The 19,852-nt window shown below is 28.1% G+C and overlaps 1 protein-coding gene across 8 annotated transcripts in view; it reads right to left on the bottom strand.

Annotated features, from left to right (window-relative positions):
* LOC108686259 (extracellular serine/threonine protein CG31145) overlaps positions 1–19,852 on the bottom strand; it is a 234,514-nt gene that overhangs the window by 183,432 nt on the left and 31,230 nt on the right. The window lies entirely within an intron of this gene.

Genomic DNA, 19,852 nt, shown 5'->3' with positions numbered 1-19,852 from the left:
ATTTTTATTAAAATTTTTTTATTATATAATTATTATAATTTGACGTGGAATTTATTTCTGTTTTTGTGAACATTTATGTATTACATACTTTTGTTCTTCAGATGAGTTTTTCTACTTTGCTGACATTTTTTTTACATTTTTTAAGCCTTAATATCCCTTAGATTGTTTGTCACTGGCTATGGATTACAATGAAAATTTCAGAATTATACAGCTAACAATGAGTGGGGATTCATCCGATAGACGAAGAATGTGGAGTTTGTTTGTAATACTTATACTTCGCTGAGAATGGTACAAAAAGGTAGCCAAAACATTTGAACTAAATTGTATAGTCAAATAATTATTTATAGTTAAGTTTTTGCGCACTAATTACCGCGTCTATTTGCACTAATTATCGCGCTTATTTGTTCGAATTTTTATAATTTTACAAAACTTTAACATTTATTTACTAAATAGATGATTAAATAAATATATATACTAGTAAAAAATATGTTATTTATAATATGATATGATATGTTATGTTGCTCTTATGATAAATAAATAATAGAATAGAAATATATAATAACATTTATTTTAATTAAAAAAACAAATTCATTTTTAAAAAGAATAGTTTAATGAAAAGTTCTTTAAAATGTAATTACACAGCAATTGCTTGACTCGCTAATTTTATTTAATAATATAGTCAATTTCTAGAAATTATAATTATTTTGTGACAAAATATCGATATGTAACTAGTATATCCAGTTTTGCGGATATGATAATCCAGTTTAGTCTTGCGTGTAGTAATTATATAACTGTATTTCTATGAACGATTGATCCCAAACGTTATACATTGTGTGTGTGTGTGTGTGTGTGTGTGTGTGTGTGTGTGTGTGTGTGTGTAAATATATTTTTTTTAATGTAGTGTATTTTATCTAGGAAGAAATTGTACAAGCTGCATGACTATCTTTTCTGCTAATTATTTATTTTTATTTTATCCTATTTATTTTAATTTTTCTTTATTATTTAATTTTAATCTTCTTAAAATATGTTAATTACAAAAAATTAATTGTAATAAAATTAGCTTTTCTTGTTTAAAAAGAATGTTATTTGTCTCAAGGATATTCTATAATAGAATAATATGAATATAATAAAAATTATATTCTTTTGATACTTATAGAATTTTTATAATTGTTCCTAAAAACAATCGTTGCAATCATTTTTAATAGTACTGCATAATATGCACAAAATATATTTCTCGATTCAATGATTTTATGTTGGTTTTTTATTGTTATTAAATAAATTGCGCGATAACGATCCAGAATTTGTCAGTGAGAAATTAAATAATGTTTTATAATTCAGTTATTTTTTTATATGTTTTAATTTTATTTTTTTCTATATTATCAGTTTATGTTTTATGAAAAACGGTTGCCACGATAAAAGTCACCTATCAATACCTTCCTTGATTATAAAAATTATAATATAAAATTATAATTGTGATAATCGTAAAAGATTGACACAGGTATCTTAATGGTTATGATTGTTAAAATATTGTATGTCCATCTTATGATTATTGCAATCAAAATCGATAGATGGAATTATCATTATTTCCGGTTGTGACGTTCTTTTTTTACAAATAATTTTAAATAGAATTTCATATAGAGTATCTCTGATATATACGTCGCACCTACTAAAAACTAATTTATTAAGTATTATTTACTATGTTTATATATAGTAAACGAATTATATCAGTAAAAATTTTGTACTGTCTACTACTATGAAAAAAATATTAGAAATCCAAAATATTTATTTTTCATATTAAAAAAATAAACTTTTTGAAACCCTTGCATTTTTGGATATATGGCTACTCATAGGGGGAGAGAGGGGGAGGAGGGAATATGTACAGCTTATGAAAAATTTACAAATAATGCATATAAATAAGATGTATAATGATACAATAACTTATAAAATGTAAATATAAATATTTATAAAGTTTTATTAAGGAATGGTAAATATGTATATGTAGTAATAAATAATAATAATCTTCTTACTTATATTACAAGTGTTATGACATGAGATACATATAACATATATACATTTCATATAATGTATTTATTGCATTTAATGCACTGAATTCAATCTGCGCTTTATATGCTTTGGGCATAAATTCTGCTCGCTAAAAATGCCATATATCTCAAACAGGTGGGATATGTAAGACAACAAACTAAACAAAATAAAAAGAATACGAAAACAAAGCACTTGTATTTTGTTACACAATATGCTTTATTATTCCATTATACGTATGTATCACGAAATAGCCACTAATCTTTTACACGTAATCTTACAATAATCATTTTATGTAGATTATAATTTATGATGGCGTTACTTATTACAGACAAATTCCACTCACAATTTCATTAATATTAACATCATTAATATTAAGAAGCTGAAATCATAACACAATACATAATATAACATAAAAGCATGTAACAGAGTAGTTACAAAATTAAAAATCCCCATTCCTTCTATTTTTTTCCAACTTCTACGGCGTAAATCCCAGCGCGATGTATTTATCGGAGTTACTCTAAGTTCTCTTTTTTTTTTGTAATGACATACAGGGTGTGTCACCAAAATCCGGACAAATTTCAATTTAAATTTTCCACTATATTATGCCTCCGCCAGAGGTTGTTGCATCTAAGATAGTCTGATGCTTCTAGTAAATAGTCATATTCTCAAAATGACCGCGATGTTGAAACTAAGTGCGAAGTATAATCGAAGGCCTTCGTGCTGCTCATCGTGGGCGCTCAGCAACGGAAATAATTCGACTCTTTGGATACCCGAGAACCGTTTATGTCGTTGTAGCAAAATATACGGCTTTAGAAGTCCAAGGTTCCAGTATGCCAGCGAGGAAGAGTCACTCGAAAGAACGCATTACGAGGACATTACTGGCTTACGAATCATTTGATTCATAATTGGCTCTCAGACAACGTTGATATGTTTTGGTCCAAGGAATTCTGGTCTCCCAATAGCCCAGATTTAAATCCCTTGGACTACTACGTATGGAGGGTTGAAAGGATCACAAACAAATCTTGACATTCCAATGTAACGTCATTAAGGATCGCTATTGAGGCAGCATTCGTCGGCATGGACAGCGCTACATTACAGTGTGCGTGCGAACGCTTCAGATCAAGAATAGAGGTCGTCATTCAAGTTGAATGGGATATATCGAATAATTGTGTTCTACAGGGATCCTCCAAGTGCCATATAAAAGAATTTTTTGTAATATTTAATTTTTCATTAATACATTTTCACATTCAATAATACATTTTATTTGAAGAAATTGTTTGATTTGTCCGGATTTTGATAACGCATCCTGTATATCTGGTTATGTAATTATATTGATCTCATTTTTAGAAAATTAACTTTTGAATAAATAGATATAAGTTCTTTTTTAATTTTCATTGCATATTTCTGAAAACATTTATATACTTGGCGTATTTTTTTTTTAACTTTGTAAAATCTTTTTTGTAGGATTTCACTTTTTTTCAGAAATTAGAAAATATTGCTTCTTTTTTTTCAAATTTTGATTACATATACTGAATACGTATGTACAGAGTGTTCCACTGATTGCACACATGCGCACATAAACACACACACACACACACGCGCGCGCGCGCAAAAATACATACAAAAGTGTTCCGACAAAAGTTGTAGAGTTTAAAAAGATCTATTTACTGATCTTATCAGTTTGACTTTAGGTGGCGTCGCCAAGGTCAGGTCAAGATCACGTCGATTTTTTAAAATGGAACACCTAATTTTTTATACCAATATCTAATAGCTTGAAGACCGACCAATTCCCCCCCTTCACCCACAATTCTCTTCTTTCCCTCCTACCACTCTAACAAGTAATGTAATATAAAAGGAATGGCCCGAAGGAACAGCTCAGTATCAGGCTGCTCCTCGCCCTGATGAAGTGAATTGCAAGGTTCAGGAAACGTTGGCATTCCAAGAATGAATCTGGACACGGAGAAAATCCGCGAAATGCATAATCTTTATAAGAAGAAAGTCTCAATGGCCTTGATTTTGACAAAGATGTCCTCCAAGACATGATCCTGAACAACAAAAAGATTTTAGCCGTCGGTCGGATACCTTGCGTAATGCTAATGCCGGCGACACTTTCGAATCTCGAAAAGTACTCAATGAAAAATAACTTTATTATAGTGTTTTGAAAATAGTGTCTTGACATCGACTATTTGATATTGGATTAAAAAGTTGAGTGTTTCATTTAGAAAAAACCGACGTGATCTTGATCTGACCTTGGCAATGCTATCTAAGATCAAACTGATAAGATCAGTAAATAGATCTTTTTAAACTCTACAATTTTTCGGAACACTTTTTACGATTGCACTTTATCCTGCAAAGATAAAAGGACTGTCTGAAAAGAGTGGTCTGAAACACCAGTATACTGATGGGCAATATGGACATACGACTTTCCACACGAAGGAAGATCCACCATATCTTCCTCCCTATCTAAGGGTGTAAGACTTTCCAAACGAAGCGACTTTAATCCCCCCCCCTCCCTCGCCATAGAGCGTAAAGGCCATTATACATAAAAGTATTAGTCGTAACCGTAAGACCATAAAAAGCGATAAATTGATTGGCTACGAGGCAAGCGATAAGTCAAATGATTGTTTTTCAAGTGGTTGGACAAAAATAAGACATTAATCACAATCTTTTGACGAGACGAAAACTTGCGAAAATCTATGATCATGACTTTGAGGTTATGACGTTTCACTCGTGTTGCTTCTGCGTAGAGGACGCGACAATGCTTGGCTCTGATGTAGCCAATCAATTTATCTCTTTTACGGTTTTACGATTACAACTATGATTTTTACGTGCAATGGTCTTAAGATTTTCTACGCGAAACGAGGTTCAATCCACCTTCCCTATCTTTGTCTAGGAGTCGATCGTCCCTTAGCTGAGTGAGGTCCTAGCTTCGCATAGAAAGTTGATCGCCCCTAAGTAGAGAGGAAAATACAATGGACCTTCACATGGAAAGTCATACACTCCTAGGCAGATGGGAAGGTGAGGTGGATCTCGCTTCGCATGAAAAGTCATGCGCCCTTAGAGAAGAGGTGGGGTGAACCTCTCGCTCCTAGGCAAGAAGAATATAACAAATAATTTTTTATATGGTTGACGTAAGACATTATTATTTAAACTTTATTTGTTAATAACTTTTAAATGAACAATGACCTATCTAAAGCCTTTTGAAAATTACTCAGAGTTATGACTTTGGCAACATATGATCATCGACGTGATGTCAGTCAATCCAAATAATTACCATAAAAGCTTTAATCTTCTGCAATTATATATGGTTTTTGAATTTTACAAACCGAAAAGATCTATAAAGTCAACATTTTATGGCTTTTCTTTATTAATAAGTTCACTGTCACTTTTCCGATTTTCTGTAGCAATCCTAGCTCTTCTGATATTTGCTATGTTAAAAAAGTTTTTAAGAAGCGGTCTTTTACAAAGGTACAAACAGATAAATCTAGAGACATCATTTTTTCATGATATTATATTCAAATATCATTTTTACATTAATAATTTTAAAATAATTTTTAAGGAGAATAGATGATTGTAAATTGATTGTATTCACTATTATCTTCTATACATTAGTATCTTCTATACTTTTTAAAATGTTTCTTATAACGCTACAAAAATTGTAAATATTTTTTATAAGCAGAATCATATTTCTATAAAAAAAATATATTAATAAGCATAATACCATTTTATCATTTAAATTTCAATTCTTTATGAAAAGCTATTTAAATGTCACATTTTAAATATCATATTGGTAGTATATAAATATACCATTTTATAGATTTATGTACTTTTAATTTGACCACATTATCGATTAACTAATTGTTAATAATTAATTAATTAGATAATCAATCATAACATTGGTTATAAACAGTCAACAAATCAATGAACAAATGTATATATTAAAATTGACAAATGTTAATGAAGTTGACAAATTGTAATAATGATTTAAATACTTAATGTATTTAATTAATCGTAATTTATACGTTTTATTACCTAGAAATATGTAAAGTTAATGTCATTATTTATTTTTGAAATTCGTCATCATTATTGAATGCAAGCAGCATTCCGAACCGCAAGGTGACATGAGATGACGAGAAATGCTAACGCAACATACGATGAATGGACATACATATGCTGATAACGCATTTCCCTTTGTAATTCACCATGATCTAATGCGCTGTGGATCTTCATGCGTGTATCATAACAATGAATTTTAGAAATATATAATAGAAAATATATCATAAAAAACTTGAAATTGATTCTACATCGACAATATTGATACAAATATCAAATATTTATTTGCCATTACATTATTATAAAGTATAACATTTATTTTAACATAAATATATTTTGTAATTAATTTTAAGCGAATTTTATTTTAAAAATGAATAAGCTAAAACTCTCGTTTATTTTTGCAAAGCAAAATATCAAAACTTAAAACAATCAATAGACGAGTAAATAATATATTTGAATAAGATTCTCTTTCATCAATTTTTTTGATTAAATTAATTGACGATCAACTCACAGAAGTGTCAACAACAGTTTAATGTTTCAAAATGTCTTCTCTTTTTTCCTCTTCTGAGACAAACTGTGTTTAGTTCTCACGTTAACAATCGTGATGATTGCATTAACCATCGATTAGTATTAAGGGGATCCTAAAGCCATCTATATTACTGATTAAATCGTAATTGTTGTATAACAATAATTTTTTTTCTCTTTTATAGATTCAAAAATATTTTTCTAGGATTAAAATATACGCATTAATGCGTGAGATGGAGTTTATGCCGAGAATGACAAAAAATTTCGAAATTAAAATCTTAAAAAAAATTTTTTGTCTATATTTTTTGTGTATATTTAATCCTAGAAAAATATTTTTGAATCTATAAAAGAGGAAAAAAATTATTGTTATACAAAAATTACGATTTAATCGGTAATACAGATGGCTTTAGGATCTTCTTAATCGGGGTTGGTGAAAGTGGTACTAAGCTAGATAAATTTTAATTATTTAATATAACATAGCAAATATAATATAAAAACATTTCGGCTGAGTCTTCATCAGTTTATAATTAACATAAAATTGAAACTTACAAATCTTACATTTTAAATCTAACTAAAGTAACAATGAGAAATCAAGTTAGTAAATTATTATAGATAGAATTTTCTTTCGACGTATACTATGGTAATTGGAAATACAAGAACATACCTATGTCCAAAATGATAAAATATAAGTGATTAGCGTGAAAATGTAAAATTTAACAACAAATTCATCGTTTGACAGCAAGAATCATGTTAAGTCCAGTATATAATATATATTCAATATTGTAAAATTGTCAAAATATTTAAAATTAAGTTTCATCAATAAAAAATTAGCAAGAAACAAGAGTATTAATAAATTTAAACTTATGATATTGGCGTGAGATAAAATTTAGAATTTTTTAAATTTAGAATTTTTAGACCTTTTGTTAAAATTTAGAATTGTCTAGATTTGATTAATTTATCTCTTTTTGTTTATCGAATCCCAAGTATGACTGATAATGAGTAAAAGACATTTGTGCATCAAAATATACAGATTGTCCCGAAATTTTTTACTAAGCGCTCTTATGTAAATAAAGCGGATTAAACTGAGTCGAAAAGTCCTCTATCATTTTGTAATTTTTGCAATAGTTAACAAAATATTAATTAAATATTAAAAATTGTCGAATATTAGTCTTCAATAATTTTTTTTCAAATACTCAACTTTACAGAAAAATAACGAAAGGCAAAAATTCTTTATTTTTTTTCTCATAGAATACTAAGAATTTTTTCAGAATTTTATCAACTTTTTTTAGTATTGCATTTTCTTATTAGCAACATTTTTACCAACATGAGAAAATACGGTATTAAAAAATTCTGAAAAAATTCTTAAAAAATTCTCAGAATTTTATGAGTAGAAAGTAAACAATTTTTATCTCTCACTATTTTTCTATAAAGTTTCTATAAAGTTTCTATAAAGTTTTCTATAATAGTATTTGAGTAAAAAATTATTGAAACCTAACTGATATTCAGCGATTTTTAATGATTTTGTTAACTATTGCAAAAATTGCAAAATGATAGGACTTTTCGATTCAATTTAATCTGCTCTATCTACACAAGAGTGTTTATCAAAAAATTTCGAAACACTTTGTAAATAACATGAAAGTTCGATAGAGAATAATTATTGATTATCTGTTAGAGAATTCTTGTAAAATGTCAAAATATGAACCAATAGTCAGTGTCATTTTCACAATTGATATCATTTTTTGTTCTTTTATTATATATATTTCCATAATGAGTCTCTTATTATAATTATGTTTCAAATTTAAAATTTTTACATTTTCCCTGTGATTTGTCTTTATCATATGTTCAGATATAACTAACTGTTAGATAGTTCTAATTTTATATATTTTTCATCTTTTACTCGGTTTGCAATTGTCTATTCGTTTGCCTACGTATGAGGCATTATAATTTTTACAATTAATTTTATAAATTACATGACTATTGCAAACTAATTCAGTTTTATCTTTGTACTTTTACAATTTTATTAGAGTATGAAAGTCCATTGTAATTATAAATTTATTTATTATGGACGGTAAATTTGAAACCGGTTTAAAATATGACAAAACCATAAATTCTTTTTTTTATTATTGGAGTCACTTTTTTCTATCAAATTTTGGACATTCAACATTCTTGATTTATTAAAATTGATCTGCTTATTCAAATATTTTATTTGCCTTTCTATTGATCGTTTTAAGTTTTGTTATTTTAAAAAAATTTTTATTTTTATTTTAAGATAGAAGAATATATAAAAAAAAATGTTATTCATTATTTATATCAATCTTAATTTTAATATCGCTTACTTATTATATCTCAAAAATTTAATGTCTGAATGTTTTGAATCATTAAAATTTTATAATATTAAGGAATTACACCACCTTGAAGGATTAAAAAATCGAATTTCTTTCCTTAATGATAGATATATCTAAATGGTAGATTATTGATTAAAAATCAGCCTAATAATTAAAATTAAAAGTTTACATTTTTTAAATAAGTTTCGAGCCGGTTTAGTGAAACGCGTTTATAATATCGCTGAGTAGTTCGGAGCAATTCAGAATATCTGAGCTCGTAAAAAAATAAAAACAAATTAGATTGACGAATCATCCAGAAAGAGCAGAAAAGAAGAAGATGAAACAAACATCAATAACGTAGAAGAACAGCTGTATTAGAAGGAATTGCAGGCATTGCAGAGTAAAAATAAATTTATTTATTTAATTATTTTCTATATTAAACACACGAAAATCACAAAGAAAAACTTTAACGCGTTTTTCTTGAAACTATTTTCAAAATTGGTGTTACGCGTATCTCAGGAACTGTTCGTCTGATTTACTTGAAATTTGCACAGAATCTTTTTTTTTATAAACTAAAGAAGTACATACGGATTTTAAAAACTTTTTTCTATTTAAAATTTTTTGACTGAAAATGAGACATTTTATTCAAATGTTTGGCATTTTCATAAAAATCAATATTTTGAAATATTCGTATGTACTTTAGGATTATACACAAAATTTAGGAAGGGTTCTTTGAATAACAATTAAATCTAAAAAGATTAATGAGAGCAACGGCGCAGTTGTCAGATGCAATAAAAAACTCTTGACATATTTTAATACATACATGAGGAAGACTCCAAAGTGGAATCTCCGAAGTATCGAAACGTTTGAACTAGTTAAATAAATAATTCTATTGTATGTATTAAAATATGTCAAATTTTTTTACTTGCTCTCATTAGCCTTTTTAGATTTAATTCTACAATACATATTATGTAGGAAATAAGAATTTTCTTTTTTTATAGATTCAATCGAGAATCAAATCTCTGCCGACTTGACAGCAAAACGACATGCACTAAAACGGCTTCACCATTTTTAAAGAAGAACAAAAAAAGATTTTATTTTTAAAAACTTGTACTATAAAAGTTTTGAAATTTTTTTCGTAATTTTTATTGTTTTGCTAAAAAAAATTTCCAAAATTACTTATAATTTTTAGGCGATCAAAATGGCGTAACTCTTTAATTCTGAAATGTAGTTTTAGTGCAATAACTGATTATATGTGGAAAGAATTTTCTCTTAAAATTTACTTTAAAAATCATAGTAATCATAGAACAATACGATATGTATTTCAAAGAATTTTATGTAGTCCTTTTTGAATTATTAATATTTTTACAAATTTCATATATTTGATTAATTTTACTAAAAGGTAATTATTGTAGTAAAATGTTAGTAATTTTAAAATATGTTAAACAGTTAATAGAGTCATCTTTGGGACTCGACAATAGTAATAACATTAAAAGTTATATCATATTTGATATTACTTTTCACATCATGACTTGTCACCTTATATCTTTAATTATATATATCATTGATTGGATTTAACGTTGATTCTCCTGTTAAGGAGATCCTAAAGTGAAACTCGAACTCTGAAGTCACCAATCAAAACAGAAGTCGCTATTTTTCCAATGCATCAACATATCTTTATGTATTACCACATCAATATCTTACGCAATCTATGATACACGCAATCGCACGTTCGTGTCAATTTTCGTATAAATTCGTCGCGATAAAGTGCTTAAATCTAATTTTAAGAATTCAACGTTATTTGTTCGTGCAAACTACGTGTTTGTAAACTTACTATTTCATAAATACTGGTTGCAAAATTTTTGTATCAAGTAAATATTGTCACGACTTGACAGCTTGAGACCATGTTCCATTAAGAAAGAATAAAAAATATATCAATTTCTTAAATTTTTTATCATCCTCAACATAAACTCCATCTCATAAACATATATTAATGCATATACTTTAATCCTGGAAAAGGATTTTCGATCAATGAAGATAAAAAAGTATTTGTTATACAAAAATTATATGATTTAATCAGTAATACAGACGACTTTAGGATCCTCTTAAACGAAGCTTTTTGTTATAATTTTACTTAACTGTATTTACGATAAACATGATGTGCCTAAACAATTTTATAATCCATGTTTGTCTGTGTCTAGCGGGTGACATGGATTTCTATTATCATGTACAATTATTGCGATAGAATGTATGGTTAAATTTATTATCAAACTGATGAAGGCTCTATTGAATAGAAATGTTAAGTTATAGTCTTTATATAAATACATATAAGTTTTTAATATCTTGTGTTCGATTTTTGATCTTATTAAGATTTATTGTCTTTCTGTGCAAACATTCGAATTATATGGTAATTATTTATTGTTAAACAGTTATGATTCTTCATTATTTTATTGTAAATAGAATACATAGGAAACCTCTAATCTATTCTATTTATAATTTTTTTATTAAAGTGCGACTATCATTTGTGATTGGTTTATCATTTTTTAACATTACCGCAGTTTTTTAATTGCATTGATTTTTAATCAAAATTCGTAATCAAATCCAACTGCGTTCGAAAATATAATATAATTTAAGTGCATCCAAATATTTTATTCTTATTTAACATCTGGTTAACAACAAGAATAAAATTCGGGTAGTATTTTCGAACATAGCTCGAATTAATCAATTTGTATACTACATATGTATTCTTAAGTATTACATAAATTTTTTAATTGTAATATTGTAAATATTTATGAAGCAAAATAACTTTACTTCAAATAAAGATTTTTCAAGAGAATTTTTAATGGACAATTTTTATATTTACTATTTATAGGATGTCTCACAACTACATTTCCTTTTACGAACGGTGTTGTACCACATCCTATATATTGTTCGTCCATTTTATTCGTTTTGAGTTTTTCAGAATTATTTTCATAATTCTCTTTTTCAGTATATTCTTCTTTCATAGAATTGTTGCAAAATGGTATTGTACATTCAATCATATGTCTATCTTTTTATAACAATAATTATTTTATTACATAAATTCACATCAGCAATGTTAGTTATATTGTATTTAAGCAGTTAGTATAGTTATTAATTGTCAGTTGATAAGTGACAACTGAAAACAATATTGCATAATGTATATATATATATATATTTAAACAAAATTATATTGCAACAACGTTTTTGTAACATTGCGTTACATGCGTTTTGCGTTTTGTCAGACAAATGTTTTGGTCTCAGAAACCAAAAATGTCCTAAGTTGATTACCTTACATTATGCGACATCACATTTACAACGTTTCAACATTTGTAAAACCTGCAATGTTAGGGACGTTATAGCTTTAATTCCAAAAATATATTTCTATAACATTCTAGAAACAAGAAATGATCCCCTTATTACGTTTAATTCACAACTCAAATTAGAACATTTTTGTAATGTGAATTTGGACACTTCAAACTTTTGTTTAAGGTAATCTTAAAACTTACTTTAAGAAAAATAAAAAAAAAAGTTATTTTTCAAGGTAATCTTGTAATTGTAAAATAATTTTCTAAATTTCAAGGCGAATCTTCTTATTCATAAGGAAACTTAATTTCAAAAAATCATTTCATTATAATAGAACAGGAATAAAATTTCATCATATTGTGCCTTTTATTCTATATATTTATTCTATATATTTGGATGGATTTTAATTACGAGAAAATGCGCCACTTCCATCTAGTTACGGGAATGCGTATTGCTCATGGGACGAAATGAATATTTCAAAAACATTATACAGAGTATTCGAAAAGTCTTGGACCTCTTAAATATCTTGAAAAATAAGCATTTATAAATTAAAAAATGTTTCATATAAAGTATAATTTAAAATGGTCTATTTATTGATCTTATTAATTTGGGTGGCGTCGTCAAGTCAAGGTCAAATCGATATTTTTAAATAAAACATCTTATTTTTTATTTCAGATTTTAATAACTGATGTCAGAGTTTTTCAAAACATTATAATAAAGTTATTTTAATTTGTAAAGTTAAGAATTTTGCAAATTATAAAGTTTAAAAATTACAGTACCGCCGACATTAATATAATGTTATTCAACCAACGGCTAAAATAGCTGATTGAAGTTTAGAATATTCTTAGAACGATTTTTTCAAAATGATTTCTCCCATTTTTCCTTTTGCACACAGATATTTCTGCACGCCAAACAACAAATAAAAAACACCCAACTCTAATACATGCGTCGGAGGCATCTTTATAGGCGAAACCACAAGAATAGTTTCTTCGATAAAGCTCTTTGTATTCGTTAACAGTGTTTCTTCATAATATTATCATAAAAACAATCCTTAAGACAGATAGTTATATCGAAAATAGTTTTAAACTTATTAAGGAACTTGGTAGACGTTTGAGTGATGAATTTCACTAGATATTATGAATCTCTTCACTAACGTCTCCATGACTATACGGTGGACTGTATTAAAGACCATTGGTGATTTATTTCTAAAGATTGTTGTTTATCGGAAGAAAAATTCATCAAAGCGGTTCAGTTTGTTTCAAATTCTACTTTCTTTGTTTTTGATAGTGTTATATATAGGCAGAATTACGGAACTCCTATGAGCTCCGTTGTGTCCCATCATCGCAGATCTAGTTAAGCAAAAGCTGGGGATTAAAGCTTTATTTTTGTTTCCATTGCCCTTTTATTATAAGTTTGTTAACACAATATATTATTGGCGGTACCTACGCCTTCGAGTTCTTGATATTTTTAATTCTCAACGTCCTAGTTACTGCCTTCAGTTCATTATGGAGGTAGGCAGTAACAGATTGAATTTTTTGAATATTACAATGATTAAGTTTAATGAGTTGATAGAGTTGATAGAGTTCAATTGGTACCAACATACACACAAGTCGACTTTTTCGAGCAAATATTTGAATTTTTCACAGCACCCGGTTTCTCAAAAAATACAATTACGAGATTAGTTGATAGAATATTTCTGCTTTCGAATCCTTTCATCTTGATAATTTGTGTTTCATTATTAAAGTATTGTTAGAGAATGATTGGATTTTATATTTGAGAATATTAATAATCGTTTGAAGAAAATTATTATAGCTAGTAATAGGAAGAGTATTGTTAATGATATATAGGGTTGAAGCAGTGCAGCCTTCGAGGTTCCTTTTGTTCGTAGTATTACTGAAAAGTTAAGCAGATTGAGTGTATCGTTATATAGTACATATGAAAGTATCGTTTTATAGTACTAATAAATTGCGAGAATTCATTAGAGTACATAAAGATTTTTATCGTGTGACAAGAAGTCGAAGTGTTGTTTATAAGATTTCGTATAAGAATTACGATGCAAGTTATGTGGGACATGTAAACAGCTGAGATCAAAAATCACGGAGCATAAGAATCCGATGAAATACGTCTACTCGTAATGTCATAACAGAGCATTGATTTCAAAAAGGTTATGATTCCGATTCAATATTGGAGGAGCCTCACTACAGGAAGAAATTGATTTCGAAGATAATATTCATCAAACACATGGATTCAACCTGCAGACGAATACGGGGGCTTCCCAAGGCCTACCTCTCGATCATAGACAAGCTATAAAGGCTTGAGTTGTTGTCTCGTCTAGTCAGTCAATGTCATTCGTACGCAATAATGAGTCTTTTTGACGTATTTATCGTTTCCGATTATCATATTACTTTCCAACTTTCTTGGAATTGATTAACACTTTAATGTTACATTTTTCCATTTATTATCTCGGAAAATTACTAGCTAAAAAACAAAAAGTGACTCACTGTGTTTGATTTTGATTAACCAATATTATCAGGAATATTTTTGAATTATTTTTATAGTAATTTTTGCGATATAGTACTATGTAAATATGGTGAGCATCCTTATTTTTACTGGATAATTACTTGTAATCTTAAAGTTATTTGATAAATTAATATTCTATTTTACGATATTTTCTAATTCTTTTTCTTTTTTCTTTTTGCTTTTTCTTTCATTCTTTTTGGTTTTAATTCCGACATTTAAATTCTCGATGTAAGAAAGCTCATTGAGGATAACTTTTATTCACAGTTTTTATATATGTTAATTTATATTGCTCTGAGGAAGGTTCAAAAGTGAGACGAAACATGTAAGCGCATTTTAATGAATAAAGAAGTTTCACACTTCATAGGTATATTATTGTATTTGCGCAACGTCTTCTGCGCTTGACTCCTACTGACCGTATCCTTTACAGTTCTATTTTATATAAATTATCTTATATAAATTTTACAATATGACATGATATTTTTAATCTGCAATTTAGTAACTCATAATAATTTTACCAAGCAGTATAGTAATTAATAAGCAATGTCTGATAATGTTCTTATTTTTTGTTAAACACCACTAAAGCTCATTAGCGAACAAAACACGGCAACAACAGATAGATGTGAGAATTTAAATGCTCGTAATTAAAAAATCGCGCAGAATAGAAGAGCACAGCATTACGAGACCGTTTACTGACTCCAAAATTGGATTCGAAGACGAAAATAGAAATATGTACATATGTACATATCTTTGATAGTGCAGTTTTTAATTCTATACAAAAATTAATTTAGAAATCTTGATAATTCCTGGAAGTTATATGTACCAAAATGTAATAAAACGACGGTAACTAATCTGTATTAAAATATAAATTTTATGAAGCGTATTGTTTCTTAAAATATTTCTTAAAACCATTTACAATTTACTTGGTAACTTTTGTTGTGTAATATATAAATACTGCACGATAAAATTCAGCACGATGTTCAAAGGCTATGTGATATATAAAGCTATATGATATCAAAAAAATAATATAATATTTATGATACTTTTTTATTAATAACTTTTTAACGAATAACAAGTGACGGATTTATTCACGATCATTTAAGGATATAACCTGGACAACATACAATATATCAAAATTAAGGTTATTGTAGGGTAGCCCCACACATATTATCAAAAAATCTAAGTATAATAATGGACACAATAACGATATTGAATTTGACACAAAAAAATTTTTTACTGTTCCTAAAAGACATTTCGAAAAAATTCAGAACAAATTTGACTTTAACACGACTTATAAACCTATGAACTCCCTCTGAAAAACAGGAAAAGATCGACTAGATATTATGAATCAATGTGAAATAGAATATAAAATAAATTGCTTAGATTGTGATTCTCATATGTTGGTCAAATTAAGAGGAAACTTAAAATCCGAATGAAAGAGCACGCATAGTTAATATTTAAAAATCTACTTGTTTTCCGTGATTTCCTGTTATCATCAGTTAGAAAATAATCACAGATTAGACTGGGATAATGTTCATATTATGAATTCGGAATTATCTTTTCATAAACACATGATATCGGAAATGATATATGTATATCAAAAAAAAGTTTGAATTAAACAAATGAAGCGACACGAAACGATTACTTGACATTTATCTTTCGATACTCCAATGATATCCCCTCTTAGCTCATTTAACTCTTTCATCTCACTCTTTCTTATTTTAATAAATACTTTACGGTTCAGATAAACATACACACTCCTTTAGAGATATTTTCCATCTCCTATAAGACGTCTTGTTATTGGTGAAGAATATAAAGTGTACTGAATGTCCTATTATGCTAAATACGGGTTAATAATATTAAAATAATTAATATATTGGGAAAAGAAAATATTAAAATAATTAACATATGGGAAAAAGTTCGTGGCGATTTTTAAGTAAAATTAAAGTATTTTTCTTAGAGTATTGAAATCAATTTATTTAAATCAAATATACTCCATTATTTTTTATAATATTTTGCGATTTTTGGGGCAGAGCCATAATTCCATCGCGATAGAACTTCTGTAGTTTCTCATCGAAAAACTGCTTCAAATGATTTTCACAGGCCTCTTTTGAAGCTAGCTTTACATCATTAAGAGAGCTGCAGAGACCTAAACAAATGATAGTCTGAGGGTGTCAGGACTATATGTGGATGCATTAAAACTTCCCAGCCAATCTCTCGCAATTTTTGCCGAGTCAAAGATGTGTGTGATCGAGCGTTGTCGTGGAAGACGACCTCTCCTATTGATTAATTCTGGCCGCTTCCTCTCAATTGCTTGTTATAATCTCTGCAGTTGTTCATAGAATTCGGAATTAATTGTTTGATTGGACGATAACAGCTCATGATGAACGATTCCCTACCCATCACACACACACACACACACACACACACACACACACACATCACCTTCTTCCTCGTCAATCCAGGTTTTGCGATTGCTTGCGCCTTCTCTCCTTTCTTTATCCACGATCTTTTTCTAGTTGGATTGTCGTAGGTGATCCGTTTTCCATTTTCACCAGTTATCATTCTCTTCAGAAATGGCTCAACTTCATTCCGTTTCAGTAGCGTGTTAATGTTAATTCGGTCCATCATGTTCCTAACACTCAACTCGTGAGGAACCCAAACATCGAGCTTCTTTTTGTATTCAGCTTTGTATAAATGATTTAAAACTGTTTTAAATCATAAAACTTGTGGTCGATGCCTAGTTCCCTGGCACTCTCCATAGTGCTTCACATGTTTATCACGCTCGACTTTTATCATGATTTCATCGGACTTTTCAGTGATTGGTCGACCGGAGCGAGGTTCATCTTTCACATCAAAATTTCCAGCATGGAAACGAGCGAACTATTTCCGTGCTGCTGATTTTGATAGAGTATCTTCATCGTAAATAGCGCAAATTTTTTTACAAGCTTGTGCAGCATTCTTGCCTTTATCGTACTGATACTGCAAAATGTAGCGAATTTTTTCTTTATTTATTTCCATTTTCAAAATAAAATAACTTTTGATCTACTTCACCGATTTCAATCTTTTTCGGCTCAAAACAATGGTTAAAATGTCACTTTTTAAACGCACGTCTAGTGTTGCCGATGCGATTAGTTGCCGACTGCTGAGCATTTAATGCCATCTAGCGGGAAAAACGCCATGAACTTTTTTCCAATATAATAATTCTAAATTTCATTTTAATTAGCTATTGACACTTTGTTGCATCACAATTATTTATATTAAGCTCTCTTATACTAGCATACTAGCATACTAATATTTACTAACAAGAAACAAACTTAAAAGAATCCGCAATATAACTGTAAATTCGAACAAACATTCTGTGTTACACACTTTATTAAATAGCATCATTTATTTATTTTGTTTAACTAGCAATGTAAACTAATTTATTACCGTATAATGTTTTATTTTATCATGCCAATTTTGTTTATGAATATTTTATCATCTTGAGATTTTATTTTTGATTAATTTATATTTTAATTTTATACATATAATATACTGAAGATAGCCCAATTTTGGCCATCTTTTGAAACATTTATGATTAATTCCTTTATATTTAACTGAATTGTTTTAAATACAAGACTTATTGTATAAACTATACTAAAATAGACTTAGCATTGGTTTTATATTCCTTTTATTTATTGTTTTCAATAAAACAAAAATAAGATCATCCTACCATCACGTCTACGCCGTTGATTCTGAGATAAACTAAAAAAGAATAGTATATTTACTAATTTAATTAAAATTGTATATGTATAACTTTGTTACGTACATAAGTATATATAATAACGCACACATGCACATGCACATTATATATATAATATGATCCAACATATTTTATGGTTTTATATGGTCTACAAATATTAGAAAATTTAATTTTGAGATATTTTGGAAAAATGATCAGTTACGATTTTATTTGCATTTTTTTAATTATGAAAGGTTACAAAAAAAGCTATTAGTAAAACCTGTTTTTTTTTTTACATTTTCAACGTACCTATTAATGCTTGAAAATCATTGTATATGTATAATTTAATACATAAAATTATAAATAGAATTATATTTCGAATTCTATCTAATTATAGATCATACATATTATGGTAAGTGAGCTTAACTCAATAAATGTAACAAAAGTAAAATAAAATTTTGTTTAAGTTTTATTAAATACGTAATTGTAAGTATTTATAGCTTTGATAATTACATATCGTCACGGAAATAGGGTGCCATCGGAATCATTGCGCTTCCGTCATTACTGTATCACATTTATAATGTTAGTTTCATTAATTTACTCAAAATGTATCAAAATAATATCAATGAAGACTTTGAATTTCATAAAGAATTATGTTATGTGTACATTTCAGTATTATGAATAAGATTGAAAACATTTAGAAAATGTGTATGTAAAGATAAAAAGATACATGCTAAAATAAGTCACAAAAATTTGATGAACAAGTAATGTCCCATTTTATTCTATTCCTTTGATAACAAAAGTATTTGTTTCCAAAAGTATCATTGAATTAATGATGTGAGATCGAATAGACCAACAACCTTTGCGTTTTCACCACGTGATTATAACGAAATGTAATTCCAACGTTCCACGAAGGTGCCATGAAACATCACGCACCTGTACCAACATTTCCGTTGTATGTGTGTGTACACATACACGTAAATAAATACATACATGCACGCTGAGATTACGTATGTTCGTTCCGACTGTCATCGGTATAATTACGTTTGCAAACGGCAAACGCACTCGTGCATGCGACACCGACTCGCATTTCACAACTCCGTTCTCTCATAGTAGAAGAAAAGATAAAAAATTATACGTTGAAAAATTATATAAGTAAGCAAAGAATTAATAGAAATTAAACAAAAGTGATAAGTTTAAGGCTTACAATTAATGGAGAGCATTTTATAAATTTAGGAAAAAAACCTGCTTTTGTTACCACATAACAATAATTCTGTTAATAATAAAAGATGTAAAAAAAAAAAACATGAGAAGTTCAAAAATTTAGAAAATTTCAATTAAT

This window comes from Atta colombica, unplaced genomic scaffold (assembly GCF_001594045.1).
Source record: "Atta colombica isolate Treedump-2 unplaced genomic scaffold, Acol1.0 scaffold17, whole genome shotgun sequence".
In the NCBI taxonomy this organism is placed as follows: Eukaryota; Metazoa; Arthropoda; class Insecta; order Hymenoptera; family Formicidae; genus Atta; species Atta colombica.
This window is presented reverse-complemented; position numbering and strand designations above follow the sequence as displayed.